Source organism: Rhinolophus sinicus, chromosome 17, assembly GCF_057876585.1.
Source record: "Rhinolophus sinicus isolate RSI-liver-muscle chromosome 17, RSI-T2T, whole genome shotgun sequence".
NCBI classification, from domain to species: Eukaryota; Metazoa; Chordata; class Mammalia; order Chiroptera; family Rhinolophidae; genus Rhinolophus; species Rhinolophus sinicus.
The window spans coordinates 173,631,004-173,641,783 of record NC_142517.1 but is presented as its reverse complement, the minus strand read 5'-3'; positions in this window follow the sequence as shown (position 1 = coordinate 173,641,783).

The window sequence follows — 10,780 nt, the reverse complement described above, 5'->3', positions numbered from 1 at the left end:
GTTACAAAATAGTCATGGGTATGTAAAGTACAACATAGGAAATATAGTCAATAATATTTTAATAACTATGTATGGTGTCAGATGGGTACTAGATTTATCGGGGGGATCACTTTGTAAGTAATATAACTGTGTAACCATTATGTTGTACACCTGAAACTGATATAATATTGAATGTCAGATGTAACTGAAAAATAAAACAACATTTTAAAAAATCTCTGTGACTGGGTATTCTTTTTAACGGTAGGAATAGCATGAAAATTGAGTTCATAAAACTTGTATTAGAGTGCTGGTACTATTACATAATTTTGAACATGTTAACTTATTATTCCTGCAACTTCAATTTTATTACTTTGTAAAGATGATATAAATAATGCCACTTCTGATTGTTGAGAATTTGAATAAAATAACAAACATCAAATGCCTTGTAAATTGTTAATCATATAAAATTGTTGTACTATTTCTACAATAGTTCTTGCAGTATGGTCTGTGGGTAGTAAAACTCTCCTTATCTTTGCATATCTGAAAATGTCTGTATTTGACCTACTTTTTTGGACGATAGATTAATTGAATGTCAGATTCCAAGTTGATGATTCTTTTGTTGATATTATGCTCTTTTGTTGTTGCTCTTTTTTTTCTCTTTCTCATTATCTTTTATGTTCTGCTTCACACAACATTTAGCTGTTAACATTTATTTCTTTACCATTTATATCTTGCTCTGTACTTTCAATTATCACTTTCAGTCTGGGGTTACATGTCTTCCATTTTCTGTAAAAAAATACCTGAGACATTTTCTTTTCAAAAATTTATTTTCTGTCCTTTTTTTCTCTCCTATTTTCTTCTGCAGCTCCTCTTAGACCTATGTTAACACATCTAAACTTACCCTCCATTTCTTAGACTGTTGTTATATGTTTTATGTCTTTATTTCGTATACTACATCCTGAGGGAGTTCCTCAGTATTATCTCTGCACTTAGTCATTAGTGTTGTTACTTTTAATGATTCTATTTTTCATTTTCAGGGCTCTCAATTGCTTCTTGTATCAATCCTATGTGTTTTTATAATTTTCATTCTCTGTATGTGGCTATTACCTTTTTAAGAATCATAAATATATTTCTTATAAAATTGGTTCCAGATTGTATTATTATTTTTATTTTGTTTGGACTGAACTTAAAAATATTGACTTTGTTTACTATCAATTTTAGCATTAGTTTTCTTCACATATTTTGGAATTTTGATTTATATACTAATACTTAATAGGTTCCCCCCGCCCCCTCACTCATTCTTTGTCATTATTTCCTTGCAGATCCTCAGGTCCCACAGGTCAGAACCAGGTCTTGAGTTTGCAATTTAAATGCCACATTATATTAAAAAGTGCCCAAAGTATTATTTTAATGATTGACATGAAAGAGTTGCTCTTAGGTGGCAAACTTTCTTTATTTAGGAAAATACCGTTGGGGAGCTGGGTATTCTGATAGATTGGATTATTGTTCTCTACTCATCATCCATTTCTGCTATGGAATTATACATAGGCACACTTTGTCATGTGACTGTAGTACCTTCCATTGGAGTATGTGGAGAATACTTATCTACTTGATTGAACTTTGCTTGGCTTGACCCTATAAATTATCTTGGTCAATTGGAATATTAGCAAATATAACATAAGGCAGAGCTTTATATATATATGCTTACATTATTCACCTTGGCCTCTTGAGTTTCCAAATTCCTCTAAGAAAAAAAAAAACCACCCTTGGTAGCTGTTGTTCCCACAGTAAGAATCCCAATCTGCGATACAGGTAAACCCCAGCAAGCCCTGTCTGGTTCAACTAAACTATAACCAACCCAGAGATGTACGAAAGGTAAACATATACTTAGTTGTAATTGATCAAGATCTTAAGGTTACTGTATAATATTTCTGTATAAACTGCTAACTAAACCAGAAGGGGAGGGTCTGAAACCTGAACTGGCAAGAGTCAATAAAGAACTGGCTAAAGTCCTCTGCCTGAGAAATAAATATGCATTTGAAGGGAGGAGAAAAGTAAAGAGCAAGAGGAATATAGAGAAAAAGACATAAACAGATGTGGGAATCATAGCAGAAGGATGGAATCTGAAGAGAACTTAGGTCAGTGAAAAATTCTTGATATCAGGTTAGTCAAAAGACTTTTAAGAATAGATTTATCTAATATTCAAGTAGTGCTAATTTTCTAGCAATCCCTCTATTTCCCAAACCTTTTGTAAACTCTATTATGTATATACAAATGCCATATAGTATTATTTAAAAAAAAATAAATATCAAAGAAAAGTTGTTGAGTTCTATACTCACTTGGGAGGAAGGAAAGAAAGTATTTTACTACCCTGTTTCCCCGAAAATAAGACTGGGTCTTATATTAAGGTTTGCTCCAAAAGACGCATTAGGGCTTATGTTCAGGGGATTTCATCCTGAAAAAATCATGCTAAGGCTTATTTTCCAGTGAGGTTTTATTTTGGGGGAAACACAGTATGCAAGAGGAGACAGAAATGCAGCAGTAATTGAAAGCTAGAAATGACCATGCAAATATAAGAATGAGGGAATTTGTAGAAATCTTGGGCAGAACATTCAACATTACACAAAAATGGGTTAGAGAGCTTGTGCTACTTCTACAAAAATTTCAAAAGACAGGGTTACATTTGTTGAAAATTGTAATTCCCATTACTATAATTTCTCAATTCAAAGAGGCTATAAATTACAAGACACATGTTAAATGCAGTAACAGATTTTTTTCTGGAAATAAATGTTACATTAATTGTAAGTTTCTTTTTTTATTAACTTAGAAGCAACAGGAAACATTTGCCAACAGAGTTTTAAGTTATTATGTCTGTTTGGATTCTGTGAGAAGTAGACTCTGTTTAGGGATTAGATTTGTAAGAGATTTATTGGGAAAACACCTGTGAGGGAAAATGGGGTGGGGGCCAGAAGAGTTTGGGAAAACCGTCAGACCATGAAACAGGTCCGATTCTGGTGGAAGAGAAAAGGAAGGAAAGGCGGAAACTATAGTGCAGTTCAGAAAGTTTCAGCAAAACCAATAAGGAATTTTCCAGCCAAATGGTCTATGAGATGACAGAATTTTCCAGGAACAGGCCTGGTTTAGAGTGTCTGCCTAACCTAATCATTGGTTGAGAGCGGCCCCTAGGATATAGGCCTCTGTGCAAATGAAGTGATAGATCTCAAAGTGCAGCACACAAGGCCAGTGATGCTCTCTGCATGGAGATATGCGATCTGAGAGGAGCATTTGCATGGCTGTCACAGTTGTATACAACTTTCTTTTCCAGATTTCTTTTTCTTTCTTTTTTGATAATTTTTATTTTATTTTTTTAAATTAAACTTTATTGGGGTGACAATGAGTAGTAAAGTTACATAGGTTTCAGGTGCACAATTCTGTAATACATCATCTGTATATCATATTGTGTGTTCACCACCCAGAATCAGTTCTCCTTCTATCACCATATATTTGATCCCTTTTACCCTCATTGATTTTAATCAAAGTCTGTGTCTGAGCTTTTTTCATATCTAGGAGCTAAATGTTTTCTGAATTACTTTTGAATATCACGTTGACATATTTTATAGTTTTTGTAATAGATTTCTATCATATTTAGAATTGAATTTATAATTTTGAGTTATATTGAGGAATATCAGTGTTACATCAGAATTTCATATTTGGCTAAATTACCAATCTTGTTTTTCTCCTTAATTGAATTGTATATTTGGGGCAGTTTAATGGCTTCTCTTTAAAGTGAACTCACAACTTTGATGAATAAGGCTTGATCTCACTTGTCTTCAGTATGATTGAGCTATCCATCACAGACTTATCTAACTAAAAAAAAAAAAATGATATGATCTAGTTCAAAAAATTTGGTTGTATTTCAATTACCTGTCTTGTGACAATAAACAGATTTTGTATACAATTTTTTTTTTTTTATCTCACCACTATAGTATTTGGACTCATTTAAATTATAAATTTGGTATCCAAATTGAAGCAAATCAAATCTATGTGGTGCTATCAAAATAAATGTGTTAACTGTGGTCTGCCAGATTAATGTATATTTTATCCATCACTATGTTTGCATAGTACAAATAAAAAAAAATTATATCACAAGCTACCCCATTTATGGGCAGGAAAGATTCATTCAAATTATAATAACAACATAATCCTAATTCCTTCCTTCCATTAATTTCATCATTGTTGTAATTTATTCCATTTATATATAAGCACGCATATAAGCATACACACACACACATAAGATATATAAGCGTATATAATTGAATACATATTAGTATTATTTTGAACAAACTATTATTTGTTAGATGAGTTTAGAAAAAATAAAAGTTTTTATTTTAACTTCACTCATTCCTTTTTACATTCTCTTCCTTACTTTATGTAGATCCAGATTTCTTTCTCCCTAAAGTACTCTCTTAACACTCCTTCCAAAGCATATCTACTGGCAACAAATTTCCTCAATTTTTGTTTATTTGAGAAATTGTTTATTTCTCTATCACTTTTGAAGGATAATTTCATAAGGTATGAAATTGTAGGTTGGTGGGGTTTTTCTCTCAAAACTTTATTTCATTTTATCCTCTTCTTGCTTTCATGGTTTCTGAGAAGACAGATGTAATTCTTATCTATGTGAGAGATATTTTTATCCTCTGGCTTCTCTCAGGATTTTTATTTTTCTTTGATTTTGAAAATGGTATGTCTAGATGTAGTTTTATCCTATTTGTTGTTTTCCAAGCTTCCAGGATCTGTGGTTTGGTATCTGGCATTAATTCAGGGAAATTTATATATGTTTTAAATATGTCTTCTTTTCTCTCTTCTCCTTTGATTTTTTTTTTTTTTTAGGCATATGCTACACCTTTTGCAATTATCCCACAGTTCTTGAATATTCTGTGTAGTTTTTTTCAGTTTTTACTTTTTCTGCTTTTCAGATTTGGAGGTCCCTATTGCTTTATTTTTTTTAGTTCAGAGATTCTTTTCTCAGCTGTGTCTTGTCTACTAATAAATCCTTCACAAGCAATTCTTCATTTCTATTACAGTTTTTATTTATCTTTAGACATTTTTGGTTGTTCTTCTTTTCTTAGAATTTTTATCTCTCTGCTTACATTGCCCATCTGTTCTTGGATGCTGTCTATTGTATCCATTAAAGCACTTCACATGATAATCTTAGTTGTTTTAAATTTCCCGTGTGATAATCCCAACATCCCTACCACGTCTGGTTGTGATGCTTGCTCTATCTCTCCAGTGTTTTTTTTTTCTGCTGTTTGTTATGCCTTGTAATTTTTTCTTGACAGCTAAACATGTTGTAAATAGGCCTTAGTAATGTTGTGGTGAGTTGTGGGGGTAGGGAAAGAGTATTATAGTCTGAAAATCAGGTCTCAGTCTTTTGACAAGTCTATGCCTCTGAACACTGAACTTCACAGCAGTTTCTCAGTATTTTTCTCCTCCCTTAATTGGGTCAGGATGACTAGAATGGGCTGGAGTTGGATATTTCCTTTCCTACAGGTCAGTTGTGCTCTGATAATACTCTGGTTCACTAGGATTTGGTTAACTAGTTTCCCTTAATGGCTGGCCTTTTAAAGAAAAACAGAGTACTCTGCTGTGTTTCAAAATAGTTCATTTTACCCTCCCCTTACCAGAAGCACAAGGGGATTTTTCTCAGATACTTAATGTAGGCAACTCTATTCCTGTTTGCTGAGAGTTTTTAATCATAAATGGCTTTGGCATTTATCTAATGCTTTTCCTTGTGTGTTTTTAGATGATCACGTGGGTTTTTGTTTTCCTCAATTTTCTGTTAATATGTTTAATTTCATAGATTGATATTTAAATTAATTAACTTTGGATATCCAGAATAAATCCTTTTGATCATAAAGCATTGTGTTTTTAAAATACCTCTGGATTCTATTTACCAATATTTTATTGGAGATAGTTTCATCTTTTTTCATGAAGAATATATGCTGTAATTTCCTTTTCTCATAATATTTTGTCAGGTTTTTCATCAGGATTAAGCACATAAAATGAATTGGGAAGTAGTGTAATTTTTCATTTTTTACATTGGATGCTTAATTTTTTTTTCTTTCTATCTTGCTCAATCTAGGAAGGGGTTTATCAATTTTATTAAATTTTCAGATGCATATCTTATACCACTCACAAAAATTAACTCAAAATGAATTAAAGACCTAAATGTAAGGCCTGAAACCATAAAAATCTTATAAGAAAACATTGTAAAAAAGACTCCTTGACATGGGTCTTGGTAATGAATTTTTGGAAATAACACCTAGAGCACAAGCAACAAAATCAAAATAAATAAGTGGGAGCATGTCAAAATAAAAAGCTTCTACACAGCAAAAGAAACAATCAACAAAGTGAAAAGAAAACCTACAGAATGGGAAAAAAATATTTGCAAATCATAAATCTGATAAGAGGTTAATATCCAAAATATATGTAAAAAAATATACAACTCAGTAGCAAAGAACAAATTATCCAATTTGAAAAAAACAGGCCAAGGGCCTGAATATATACAAATGCCCAATAGTAAATGAAAATATTCTCAACATCACTATTATTAGGGAAATGCAAATTAAAACCACAATGAGATGTCACCTCAGCCATCATCAAAAAGACAAGATAACAAATGCTGGCAAGGATATGGAGAAAAGGGAACCCTTGTGCACTGTTGGTAGAACTATAACTGGTACAGCCGTATGTAAAAAAGTATGGAGATTCTTCCATAAATTAAAAATAGAACCATTATATAACCCAGCAATTCCACTTCTGTTTATACATCTATTTTAAATGGAAACACTAACTTGGAAAGGTATCTTCACCCTCATGTTCATAGCAGCATTATTCACAATCGTCAAGACATGAAAACCACTTAAGCGTTCATCAATGGACAGATGGATAAAGAAGTTGTGGTATATATGTGAATGGAATATTGGTCAGCCATAAAAAAGAGGAAATCCTACCATTTGTGACAACATAGATGGACCTTAAAGGCGCTTTGTTAAATAAAATGTCAGAGAGAAAGACAAATATTGTATGATATCATATATCTAAACAAACAAACAAATGAAAATCTCATCAAATTCATAGGAAAAAAAGATCAGATTTGTGGTTGCCAGAGGAGGAGGGTTGGGGAAAGAGAAATTAGAAGAAGATGGTCAAAAGGTATAAACTTCCAGTTATAATATGAATAAGTGTACTAGGATGTAATGTACAGCATGATAACTATAGTTAACACTGCTGTATGATATATCAGAAAGTTGTTAAGAGAGTAGATCCTAAGAGTTCTCATCACAAGGATAAATTTACTTTTATGTATTTATGAGATGACAGATATTAACTAAACCTATTGTGGAAATAATTTCGCAATATATATAAATCAAACCATTATCCTATATGCTAGTGTTGCGACCTGCACAACATAAGCCATGGGAAGGCGAGGGAGGTGGCAAGGGTTAGACTATAATAAAGAGACAGAGACTCATATACAGTTAAATCACAGAGGACCAAGGGACTTGCAGCCTCAAGAGACTGGAGCCCCGAATCGGGTCACTGACAGTATTTATTGATTACAAACAATGAACATCACATGATTAGAGGCAGGGTCTGTGAAACTCTTACACCATTTCAAAAAAATGATTTCAATACCCAATTATTTGTCCCAAAGCAGCCGAAGCATATAGTCCCAAGATGACTAAGGTGCGGTGTGCACCACCCTGGGGGAGAGAGTCTCTCGCTGTGAAACTGTCCCATGAGCTGAGAAGAAAGAGCTTGATCTTATTGCTCTAATGGGCCTCTCTCACAATAAGGTGAGAGGGAGAGGCAGAGGCAAGCAGCAGCTTCCCACAAGAACAAGAGGAAGGAGGGGCAAGGCTCCCTCCTGTTATTTCTTATAACAGCTCATTGGGGTCTCAACGGGATCCCATCTGGCTTGAGTTTTCCCTCCCGTGAGGAATCTTACTCGTCGTTGACCGCAAACCCTTCTCTTGAAGACCAGATGGAGAGACTTAGGATATTATAAATTCAATCCCAGAGAGGCACAGTCCCACAACTTCTTTCCTTAGGGAAAGGTTGGGGGGGACAAACGGCTAGGCTGCTGTGTGACCACATGCTAGTGTTTCCTAATAATCTTGAAAAATATCATTTTTGAGGGAATGAATTATATTATTTGAATTAAATTTCAGGAAGTCCTTGTAGAAAATTTCATTAAATACATAATTCATCTTTATTTGATACATTGTAGAATAACCAGTATGAATAAATTATAGAATTAGTATTATTCATAGTTGGGTTATTCTTTAAACATAGGAACCATGTCCAAATTAATATCTGTGCCTCTGTTTATCATCATTTTAAGGTCTAAGTCTATATTCACAAAGTCATAAAGAAATTTTGATATAAGAAAAAGGCTTTGGATGTCTACATATTGCTACTGTTTCTTTGAAATGTAATAAAATAAAATCTATGATAAATATTCAAAATAATTTTAATTAAAGGTATAGGTTCTCTTTTTAGTTTTTCAATTCATATTTCCTTTCATCCCCTTCTTTGCCCTGATCCACTGCACCTACTGCAGTCGTAAGTTTCCACTGTTTCTGTATCAAAGATCATACTTTTGGTTAAGAAACAAAAACTTTCTTATAATGTAATTTAGAACTTTATATCTTTCCATAAATCCTCCTATATTTCAAAGGACAAGAGTGAAAAAATATCCAGTGTCATACAATTCAACTCATATCAAATTAACAAGTCATAAATAACTTTAAAAAATAATTAGAATTGTTCTCCCCTGGCATCAGCTTTATATTGCTCTGTTGAAATTGTAGAAGAAATGTTTTGAATAAAGAGACTATCACTTGCTTCAGATGGCACATTCTTTAGTTAATTCTTGAGCAAGATCACCATTTGCAGGCTTAGTTACACAAGTTTTAAAACAAGATTATGAACAGTCATTAGTATATGGGGTGATATTTAGCATTTTTCATCTAGTAGGGTTTCTGATCCATTTACGTTCTTCCTCGAATAATGGGCTGCATGTTGTTAAACATAATGGCATTCTATTTTGTGTCACTGGCAAGAAACCCTATCTGACTTCAAGCTTACACAAATGGACAGAACTCCTTTTTATTATTTACTGTAAGAGAATTTGGAAAACAGTAACTGCATTGACTATATTCTTAGAAACAAAAGAATATTTTATAATTAGGAATAGTAAGAATGTAAGTTCAAAAGGTCACTGGTATTTTTAAACGTGTGCAATCCAGATGCTTATGTTGATTTCCATGAATGCATGTCAATCATAAAAATAAAGAATTTATCAAGAATGCATTATGTTTTGTGAGAGCCATTTAAAAGATTCTTATTTAGATAAGACTATCTAGTCAAATTCCCTAGGGATTAGAGAAATACACAAAACAACAAAAATTAAGATACAAAAATAAACACTATATCTTTCATTGGTGAAAAACAGCTGTCAACATTTCATATTCATAAAATTATAACTAACATTTAGTGAGTGCCAGATAGTCCATGTGCACAAATGTGTTCCTTACAACGTTTCCAATAAATACAAATTTTGTAATAACCCTAGTGGAGCTTATAATTTATTGTACTTCTTTATTAATTATTTGATGAGGTGAATAATTGTTCTCTGGGTGTTTCCATTCTAGAAATCCAGATTCCCAATATTAGAGAGTAAAATAAGATGGGCACACACACATGTTAATCAATTTGATGTTAAATGATATTATTGAAGGTATTGCTAAGAAATATAAAAAGTTACTTTAAAATTTAAGAAAATTTATAAAAAATTCTATGACATTTAGTGCTTTGCATATGAATTATATGCATCACAGTATCTAGGAAAAACTTTTAAACAATTACATAAAGGATAAATTATTATTTTAAAGTGTCTTGTTTTGTTACTTAGATTTGTTGGCAACTTTCCCTGTTACATGGCTAAATCTTTATGCTTGTCTCTGACACATAGGAAAGACAAATATTTTACTCCATAAGTCACCTGTGCCTTCACCTCTCTCTGACCCTTCAAAATGCTCCATTGGGTTCCTCTGTTTTGTCAACTTGTACTACTCAAAATACACATGTATCATCCCCACTCCTGCCACAGATCCCCCTTGGTCACTTGAGGAAACATTGAGTTCTTTCCCCTCTTTTCTGTTTTGAGCCAGGAACAAAAGAGTCTTGGCCACGGCCATGAGTCTACTATTTGCCTGCTTGGGAAGGATCAGCATGATCCCCTCGCTGAGGGATGAGAAGAGAAGCAGGGCAGTATAGTGGGGGAAAGTGGCTCAGAGGATGGAACGAAAGAAAGGGACAATGGGCTAAACACTTTTCTGACATCTGTTATTGTTCACTGTTACTAGCATAAAGAAATGTGATTTTCTTAGAAAGAAAATTTAGCCCCTGCTCTTAAAAGAGAGAGTGCTTACTTATAAGTTGCTAGAGTTATGGCCCGAGATGCTCCTAATTTGAAGAAATGTTTCCAAAGGAAGATAGCAGCCACTCAACTTTTATGTGAGTTGAAGGCCACAAAACATTGTCTGAGATCATAAAGGGTATTAGAGAGAATGAAGGGAGAGAGTGGGATGAGTAAATAAAGAAAACTAGAGAGATAATGTGCCTAGAAAATTAAACAGAACTCTCAGATTTTAAACAATTCTCGATATACGAAAACAAAATGCATTACACACTGAAGTACTTCGAAAGTTGCAGTTGCTTTGAAGATCATGGT